Source organism: Lygodium microphyllum, chromosome 9, assembly GCF_053477565.2.
Source record: "Lygodium microphyllum isolate KBCC chromosome 9, Lygodium_microphyllum_v1.1.10, whole genome shotgun sequence".
Taxonomy (NCBI): Eukaryota; Viridiplantae; Streptophyta; class Polypodiopsida; order Schizaeales; family Lygodiaceae; genus Lygodium; species Lygodium microphyllum.
In genome coordinates this window covers 142,777,294-142,786,944 of record NC_141143.1, presented here as the reverse complement: position 1 = coordinate 142,786,944, position 9,651 = coordinate 142,777,294, and positions in this window count along the sequence as shown.

Below are 9,651 nucleotides of genomic sequence, written 5' to 3'. Positions count from 1 at the left end.
ACTGATAGCCTAAGCCCAAAAGCTTTGTGGTAAGCTTGCATGGCTAAGAAAATTGCGTACAGGCTCCTCGATGGTTCTATTCATCCGCTTAGCCAAAGCATTCTAGGGTGGGGTATAGGGGGCAATCAATTGATGCATAATACCCCTCTCATCACATAGTTGCTCAAAAGCACTTGACACATATTCTCCCCCATTGTTATTCCTAAGGCATTTCAGCCTATGCCCAATCTGGTTTTCAACAAATGCAAGCCATATCTGAAATACAGCCAAGACATTGGACTTAAGCTTAATGGGGTAAGGCTAGACTTTACGCAAAAAATTGTCAATGAACATCACAAAATACTTTGCACCACCAATAGACTGACAAGACATGGGCCCATAGACATCCGAATGTACCAATGCCAAGGGCTCACTCATGCATGCCCTACCAGACTTCTTATGTGTATTCCTAGTTTATCTACCATAAAGACAATGCTAACATGAATCAAAACATGCATAGTCAAGGGGTGGTAAGTACTGCAAACCAGAAAGCATTTTCATTCCCTTCAAGGACATGTGGCCCAAATGGGCCTCTCAAAGAGATACATGTGGGATGGAACCCACTAACAAAACATGGTCAAGAGAGGACCCATCAACTACAAGAGGATAGAGGCTGCCAACTTTGGCACCTCTAGCAAGCACAAATCTGCCCACGGGTGATCTTCCAGGCAGAATCCCCAAATGAAACATGAAACCCAACATCATCAAGTTGCCTTGTAGATAGAAGACTGTGTGTAAGCGCAAGTACATGACTTACATCCTGTATAACACAAAAGTACTGCCAGTAGCAAACTGCAGTCGTACATCCCCAATGCCAACGATAGCAAGTGACATGTCATCACCCAAGCAAACTGAACCAGACAAAGTGCGGTAGGAGTGGAACAACTCACGGCATGGTGTAATATGAAATGAAGCACCAGAATCCAAAAGCCAACACTGTGCATACATAGAGTGAACATCGGTCAACGACATAGCATCATAAGAACTAGCTACAAGTATGTACTCCTCATCAAAGTCATTAGTCTGCATGACATTTATCTCTTTGATTTTCACACTGGATTTTGCAGGCATAATGCTATGATTAGAGAACTTTTCATATACTATGTCTTTTCCGTTCTCTTTGTGCTTCTCATTGCGCAATTCATGACACTGTAGGCATATATGACCCTTTTTTCCACAATGATGACATGTCACATTAGCATTTCTCCCACGATTGATCTCCTCGAGACTGATCTATTCTTCAAGAAAGGATGGAAACACCCTTGGGAGTAGGAAAAGCAATGGAAAAAATAATAAAAAATTAAAAAAGAGAGGAAAATAACTATTATGAGAGAAAAGGAAGAAATTCCCTATCATAATAGACCTCATTCCAAGAAATGGTGGCAAACACCTTATGGACGGGAAGATGGCTCTGTGGAAAAGGTAGCAACACCCTTCAGTCCAAACTAACTAGATCATTAGTCCGTTTTCCATGATGCAATTTCGAAGCCGCCTCCTTTGGGGCATTGTATCCTATAACTCCATCCATGCATTTGACTCCTAAAACAATGACATCTTTCATTTGCAATTGAAGTTTTAGATTTGTTGGCTACCTCCCTAGGTAACCCCTTTATTACTGGTATAAGTGGACATCATCAACTAGATGAAGACGATCTTCATCGACAATCCTTTGAGTGATGTAAGCTTTCATCCTAACTAGATGGGGATGTAAGTATAGGTTGCCTTCTGTATTTATCAAACATGTTTGAGAATAGAGGGTGGGGTGAGTAACCAGTCTTTACCTTGTAAAATCAACATAGAGGTGAGATGTGTGAACATAACATTGTACGTAGAGGCTAGGGCTCTCAACGCACAAAGCATGATTTGTTCCTATGCATGGCACTATAAGGCTCCTTGGCCTTACTTCTTGCACTGTATACTTGTGTAGGGAGGGATGCACTACTACACCATTAATTGCACACAAGGCATACATAGCATGAGACAGAGGGGGGACTAAGAGTAATTGATTTCCCTTTCATCAATTGAAACACAATATTAGTGAGTTTGGGAATATCCCAATTCCCATTTTTTGAATACTAAAAAGGTGCCACCCAGATAACATGCCCATAAATTTCTCAAAACCATATGATGTGACCTATCATTGGAAAGTGCTTGAAAAATGGAATCTATTGAGCTATAGAGCACTCAATTTGGAGTTATAGTATTCAAGTTATGACAAATCCAAAGATTTGACCACGTGTCCCAAACTTATGGGAAATTTCCATATTTTCAAATGTGGTGTTTTGAGAGGTAAGGGTTGAGGAACATTAAAATAACTGGCTTCGGGTATGTTCTTGTTTCCCTATCCACACACGGGATGAGCCTCCACATCAATACACACACATCACTTTGTTTGGTGCACTACATGATAAGGATCCCTAGCCTTCCTTCTTGCACCTATGCAAAATGGGTTGGGATACATTGTTGCACCATTAACTGTGTACACTGGGATACTTCTTCTGAACTATTCCCCTTCTTGCACCTATGCAAAATGGGTTGCGATGCATTGTTGCACCATTAACTGTGCACGCTAGGATACTTCTTCTGAACCATTCCCCTTGTCGATTTCTAAATTGAGTGTGACAAATGGGTCTCAATCATTCTCTGTGAGTGATGTGTGTTATGGGGTGAGCAACTGATCTATCATTCCCACACAAGTGGCTATTGAGATTGAGTGACAGACAAATATTTTACCATCGATGACTTAACTAGTTCTTCATCGACAATGCTGCCTTGCTAGGTGTGCTGCTACATGGTCCCTGTTGTGTTTAGAAGCATGCATTGTGGTGAATCGCAGTACCTCCTATGGTGGATGACTTCAACTCCTCAATGTCATGTGTCGACTCAAGGAAGTTACTATATGTATATCCTCTACATCACATGCGTTCAAGGCCGCCTATTTATAAATATCCTTATCTGTGAATTTTTCTTGAATAAAACATAACCCTTTTCTATTTAATCTGTAAATAACCCCTTTATATTACATCCTTTTGTAAGTAAAAAATGTATAAAAATGGTATTTAAAAAATACCTTATTTTGAACCCACGTGATGCACACATATATTCGTGAGTAAGTTACCCGAGTGTGTCGACAACAATCTAGATCAACTAACTGAATGGGCCAAGTGTTTTTAACCCTATCTCTTGCTTTCATTTATGTGTATATAATGTTTTAAGTGTGGGGACATATGGATATGGGTCGTAGTTAAATGTTAGGCCTGTGTTGATTAGTCAACTCGATCTATTCATATCTTAAGTGTGGGGACGGGTCCCTACGAGTCTCGATTCCATACATTTGTGAGCATCCTGTTGATTGATCCTTACATGATCTCCTATTTTTCTTCTTTCAAAATCTCAAAATTTTCCATAATATACCTCTATTTGGACCAGCAAAGAGTAATAGATTGCACTTTGATCAAGGTATATTTCCTATGCACAGAGTAAGCAACACTAAATAGTCTATTATCTATACATATATATCAATAGTCCTAGAATTCTAAGTTTAGTCTTGTAATATTTCCAAAACAACGACCCTAGACCCCGCACTCCCCATGCAAAACGCAACCCAAAGTAATCTCCCGCAATAAATATACACTGGCCTAAGTGCTCCAGCATCGTGCATTTACAATACCATTTCCACGTAGTGCATATGAAGTCGTGGCTCAAAAACCGCAAGCCACCGTAGGCCTCCGTGAGAACACCCCTTCATGGGACAAAAAGATAATGGATTATTTGCAAAAAATTTTATTGAACCCCCTCCCCTTCAACTGTTGCATGGCGGGGAGAGGGAGTATGAGTGGTGGAGGGGCATGGGGAGGAGGCATGCAACCCGTCACTTGTGTGGCTACCCCCCAAGCTTGGGAGGGGGCATGATGGAGATGCCCGTCGCTATGAAGCTACTGCCCGCCACTTGAGAGCTGCCGCTGTCACTGCAGGCTGCTCCTACCTCCGCCCTCATCATCATCATCATCATCATCATCATCGGCATCGTCATCCTCATCATCTCCTCCATCCATGTCATTTCCCTGTTCCCCAGAAGCTTGGAAGCTTCTATTAAGGATTCCCTAGGCCTTGTTCACCCCGTATTTTCAAAACCGTGACTGCAAGGCCCCATATCCTATGCGGAAGAGGAGAATCTCGAGCAGAGTGACTTCAAAATGCGTAAGGAAGCCAAGGGGAAGTTTGCTGAGTCAAAAGTTACTACATCAATGGCTCCTAAACAAAAGGCAAGAGGAGCACACGCGAGATCTTCCACGCCAAGTACGAGAGTGGACAACACCCCAATTCTTAATGCCCAGGTTTCAAAAATATTTTCGCATGGAAAAGAGGCATTAAGCATGTTTTAATTCTCGTAGAAAAATTTAAATGCATTGGGAAATTTATATACTCATTCGATCTACAAGTTAGTTACATGTTGTGTATTTGCAATTGCTTGTACTTCCATGGTCAAGGGTAGTTGAAATTCTAAACGTATGATGCATAAGTTAAAAGAAAAATTTGTGCGAAGGCATCCTCATTGCATCTCCCAAAGGAAAAGATTTATGAACTTGATATTATGCAATTCGCATGCAATGTTAGTTACAATTTAGGTTGCGATAAGCGGTAGAAGAAGGATTAAATCAACAATGTATTCATTGGCATCTCGTCACGAAAGAATGATGCATCCATGCATAGAAGCTCTTTTATCAAACTTTGAAATTGGGAAAGGATGCATTTTCATAAAAAGACTAAATTCTTGAATTTGATGCATATACGTGGGATTTACAAGAAGTAGTTCTGAATGTCAACCAATACCGTTTAGGGCAAGGGAAACAAAGATCATTGTAGATCTTATAGCTGCATAGAAGGAAAATGTCTATGGTCTTGAAATCACATATTTGCATGGAATGATTCATCGCATACATCTTGCAGCTACTTCCATTTTTCTTAAGAAAAGTCTTGCGAACTCTAGAAGAAAGCATTTGCATCTTTAGAGAAATATCATTTTTAATTGTGGGTTGGTTAGATCAACTAAGTAATTCGTGTGTAAATGAGTAGCCTACATGAAACTCATAAAGGTGTTATTAGTCAGCATACGACTGTCACCTCGATGTGCTAGGTAGGGTTAAGCTATGATAAAATTCTGCCTAGTATCGCACTTGGGATGCTGATTTAAGACTTTCGATCTCAAAAGTCCTACCCATATTTACGAAATGTTAGGATTATTTAAACATCATGCAAGAACGATCTAGGGTTCTCACCCTAAGGATCAATTGACCAAATACTAGACCTCCGTATGAATTTAGGAACCCTAGGGCCAAAGCGTTATCAGTCTAGTAGGGTTAGGGTTGGATTGGGTCAAGAGGACTCCCAAGCTCTTATCTTGATCAAAGGTATTCTTGATCAAGGAAGACCATACGAAGGGAGATATAATCCCAAAAGTCAGATACTGACACCTATCTCATTCTATGAGCTGCAACGTCGTATAGTCTTGTGTCTAATTCACAAAATAGTATTGCAACTTCTTAGACCAAGATTGGCGAGTTCTAAGTACAAGTCTAATTTTCTAGAGGATGAGTAGTCATCTTGCTACATCACTCTTCCTTGGACTTATCTGCCAAGCTAGGGGAGTCACAAATTTGCCAAGAAAGCAATTGACCAACCAAGTTAGGACGACGAGGTTGCCCAGGATTTATTGACCTTAATTTAAGGAAACCTAAGGTAAAGACAATTTGGGTCAACAGGGTATAAACCCTAACCCAAGGAAAGAGGTTAAACAAGCAACTCAGCTTACGAAACCCTTGGGATCTTTCCAAGTCGCGATTGATCCCACATCAAATGCTAGATGTATTCGGAGAGAAGGATTCACACCGTAGTAGTTGTCCGTACAAAGGACTACTAGAATGTTCTTGATTGTACACTTAGGTGCACGGTTTGTACTTCTTTGCTCAAGGAACTAATTCAGGAAAAATAACTAATGCTTGAGGTTGAAAGCCTAGAGGGAGAGGTAGTACCAGTTACCTCCGATTGTTTACCTAACCCTATCCAAGGGGGCTGTTAACCGCGCCGGGTACGTGGACTGAACCTATTGCGAGAGGTGTCTCCGTGGGTGCTACTTGGAGTAGGAGGACAGCTCTGGTCATAAATCCCTTGCCTCCAGATCCTTCACAAGAGGTTGACCTAACTCGAGATGGGATCTCGAGGCCTGGATACCAGTCAACGGGTGGAACTTGGAATACCGATCCCTGTGGATTGCTAGAATAGCCTTCGGGCAGTTTTATTTGATGAATTTTCAAAGACTGATAAATAAAGATCAAATGTTGAAAAGGAACTTTCTTGACATTGTTTTTCTATGTCAGTGCCTAAGTTACGTGAAGGAACCAGCGATTAATTGGCTAATTAAAGAAGTTGTTTTTGCTTGTCAAACTAAATGTGGTAGGTAATTAGATAACTAAAGCAACTCGAGGAAAGTGCGATGGACGTGACTATGGGTCCGTCCTACAAAAAGGTGGTCCCGGTTGGTTGGGAACTTTTCTCAAAGGATTTGACAACGAGGTAACAATGACCTTGAATTATTAGAGCTAGAGTCCCGATTTATGTTGTTTTGAGGGAATGGAATGGGACTATGTCTTATGGGCAGAGAGGTCGAGCTTTGCATCCCTCTCGTTTTCCATTCTCCTTGAACCAAGTGTAGCATTAATCCGCTTCGACTCTGATGTTTTTGCGCAAAGTAGTTCGTCTGGGGTTTGACACTAGCTATCTCGTAGGAACTTGACCATTAGAAAAACCATGATTCAGGTCGGTCCTAAGTGGGAACGGCTGGAATGCCTCTACTTCGTGGCAGACTCGAGAAGACCTAGATTGCAAACCCCATGACATTCCTTGGGAGTGCCATGCGGCACTTTCTAGACTCTCTTTCCGATGGGCTACTAAGACGTGTCCTACAAGTGGACAGGGGGACACGTTACAGTTAGTATCAAAGCGAACCAACGGAATCTAATATTTACAAGGAAACTTAATGAGGGGAAATAGAGAAATGTTGCCGTTAAGAACATTTCCTTACTTACTTGGATGCTGGCCTATAGAGTCGTGAAGCATGGAATAAATTCTTCGTATTCTAGGTTATGTTTATGACTGCAATACATGCTTTGGATTATCGATGGAGGCTAGGCATGATGAATATTCTAGAGCATATCTACAATCCTTCACCCCTATACATGGAACAGAGATGGCAGGTGAATCAGGAATATATTACATAGCAGCCCACTGACTTGCGTACCTTTGGACCAACTTGAAGAGAATCGAGTGGATGGAGGATTTAAAGATCGTGAAGCTGTTCATCTTTGTTGAGGCTCACACAAAACACAACCCTATATGTCGATGGTCGAAAGGTCAAGCAGAACAAGTATGTGTACGAGGAAGTGACTCGAATAATCCCTGCCAACAGAATCAAGGTGTTGGGACGTTATGAGAGGAACGGGTATCAAAGGAAGGGATACCCCAAGCTTCCTATGACCTATCGTTTCTTGAAAATCCATGACCCCTCTCCATATTATTACTCAGTCCCCATAGCCGAATGTAACATAATCTTATTTTCCCCAAATTGAGGCACAACCTCAAGTGCAGATTCCTAGTCTGACCCCTGCACCAAATACAGCTGTAATTTAAGAGAAGAAGTTCCTTCTCAAACAAATCAAGCCACTAGAACTCGATGGTAAGGGAAGGACTGTCCAAACTTACGCCGAGGTCTGGATCGAATCCATGGAGGATTACTTCGAAGCAGCAGGAACTGCACCTGCTAACCAAGCGATGCTTGCCTGAAATGATACTTTGCCATATCCAAGAAAATACAAGAAAACTAGCAAGAAATGCTTCCAAGAAATGCTAGGAACAAACCATAGCTTTGTTAAGATTGTGCGAGAGAAGGAAGGAGTCTCACTTGTAGCTTTCTTGCTTGCACAATGGGGGAATACACACAAGGGTGGAGACTGAAAACAGTTTTTCTCTTCTTAGTTGTGCAAGCCAAAAAGAACTCACTCATACAAAGAAATAGAAGAACCCTATATATGGGTCTCAAACCAAACTCAACTAACTAAGGTGGCATACTAACTGAGCCACGAACTAGAGTAGATAAGGATAGCTGTCATCCAGCTATTATTCATGGGTGGTGTACCAACCGCATCTGCAACTGACACGTCGGTGACATAAATGCACAACGGTTACCCTGGCATATCACGAGTGGAGCTCGATATCTCAACACTCCCCCTCGAGCTCAATCCCAATTCCTGCACACCAAGCAGGTCTCTGAACTTGCGCAGCTTCTCTGCGCCCAATGCCTTTGTGAATATGTCAGCTACGTGATCCTCTGTGCTGACATAAACTAGATCAATAAGACCTAGTAAAACTCTCTCCCGCACATAGTGATAATGCACCTCAATGTGCTTTGTTCTAGCATGATAGACTGGGTTATTTGCCAAGTGTATACTACTCATGTTGTCACAATAAATGACAACTGGCCCATTTGTAGGCTGATGCATATCATAAAGTAGCTTATGCAACCAAGCTACCTCACATGCAGCCATTCCTGCACCCCTGTACTCAGCCTCTGTGCTGGACAAGGCAACTGTAGGCTGTTTCTTGCTGCTCCAAGTGACTGCAGCACTCCCAAAAGAGAACACATATCCACTGGTAGATCGTCTATCAAAAATGCTACCAGCCCAATCAGCATCAGTGTATCCATGCAACTGTATCTGAACTCCAGTCTCATAAAATAGTCCATACTGCAATGTGGACTTCACATACCTGAGTATGCGTCTAGCCGCATCCAAATGCGGTTTCCTTGGAGCCTGCATAAACTGACTTACCAATCCAACAGCATAGCTCAAATCTGGCGTGGTAATAGTCATATAAATCAAGCTTCCTACTATGCGTTTGTACATAGTAGGGTCTTCCAGAAGCTCACCTGCATCTGCGCTCAGCTTCACATTTTGCTCCAAAGGAACTGAAATAGGCTTACAGCCTGTCATCCCATATTTGGACAGCATGTCCAATCCATACTGCCTCTGCAAGAGCTGTATCCCACTTGGTGATCTAATCACCTCAATGCCCAAGAAATAACACAGCTCTCCCAAATCCTTCATCTCAAACTTCTGCTTCAATAGCATTTTCACATGAAGGATATCTTCATCACTGTCACTTGTCATAATCAAATCATCAACATAAATGACAAGTAGCATAATACCTTTCTCTGTTTTTCTCACATAAAGTGAGAAATCTGCCTTGGAAATCTGAAAGCCAATAGTGACAAAATACTGTCCTATCTTGTCAGACCATGCTCTAGGTGCTTGCTTCAAGCCATACAAGGCTTTCTTCAACCTGCAAACAGACTCAAGATGAACAGCATGCACATAACCTGGTGGCTGCTCCATATAGACCTCTTCTTGTAAATCACCATGCAAGAAGGCATTCTTTACATCCATCTGATGTAAAGACCATCCCTTTGATGCAGCCATAGCAATGACTGCTCTTACAGTTGCCATCCTTGCAAGCGGACTGAATGTTTCTTCATAGTCAATGCCATATGTTTGTGCATAT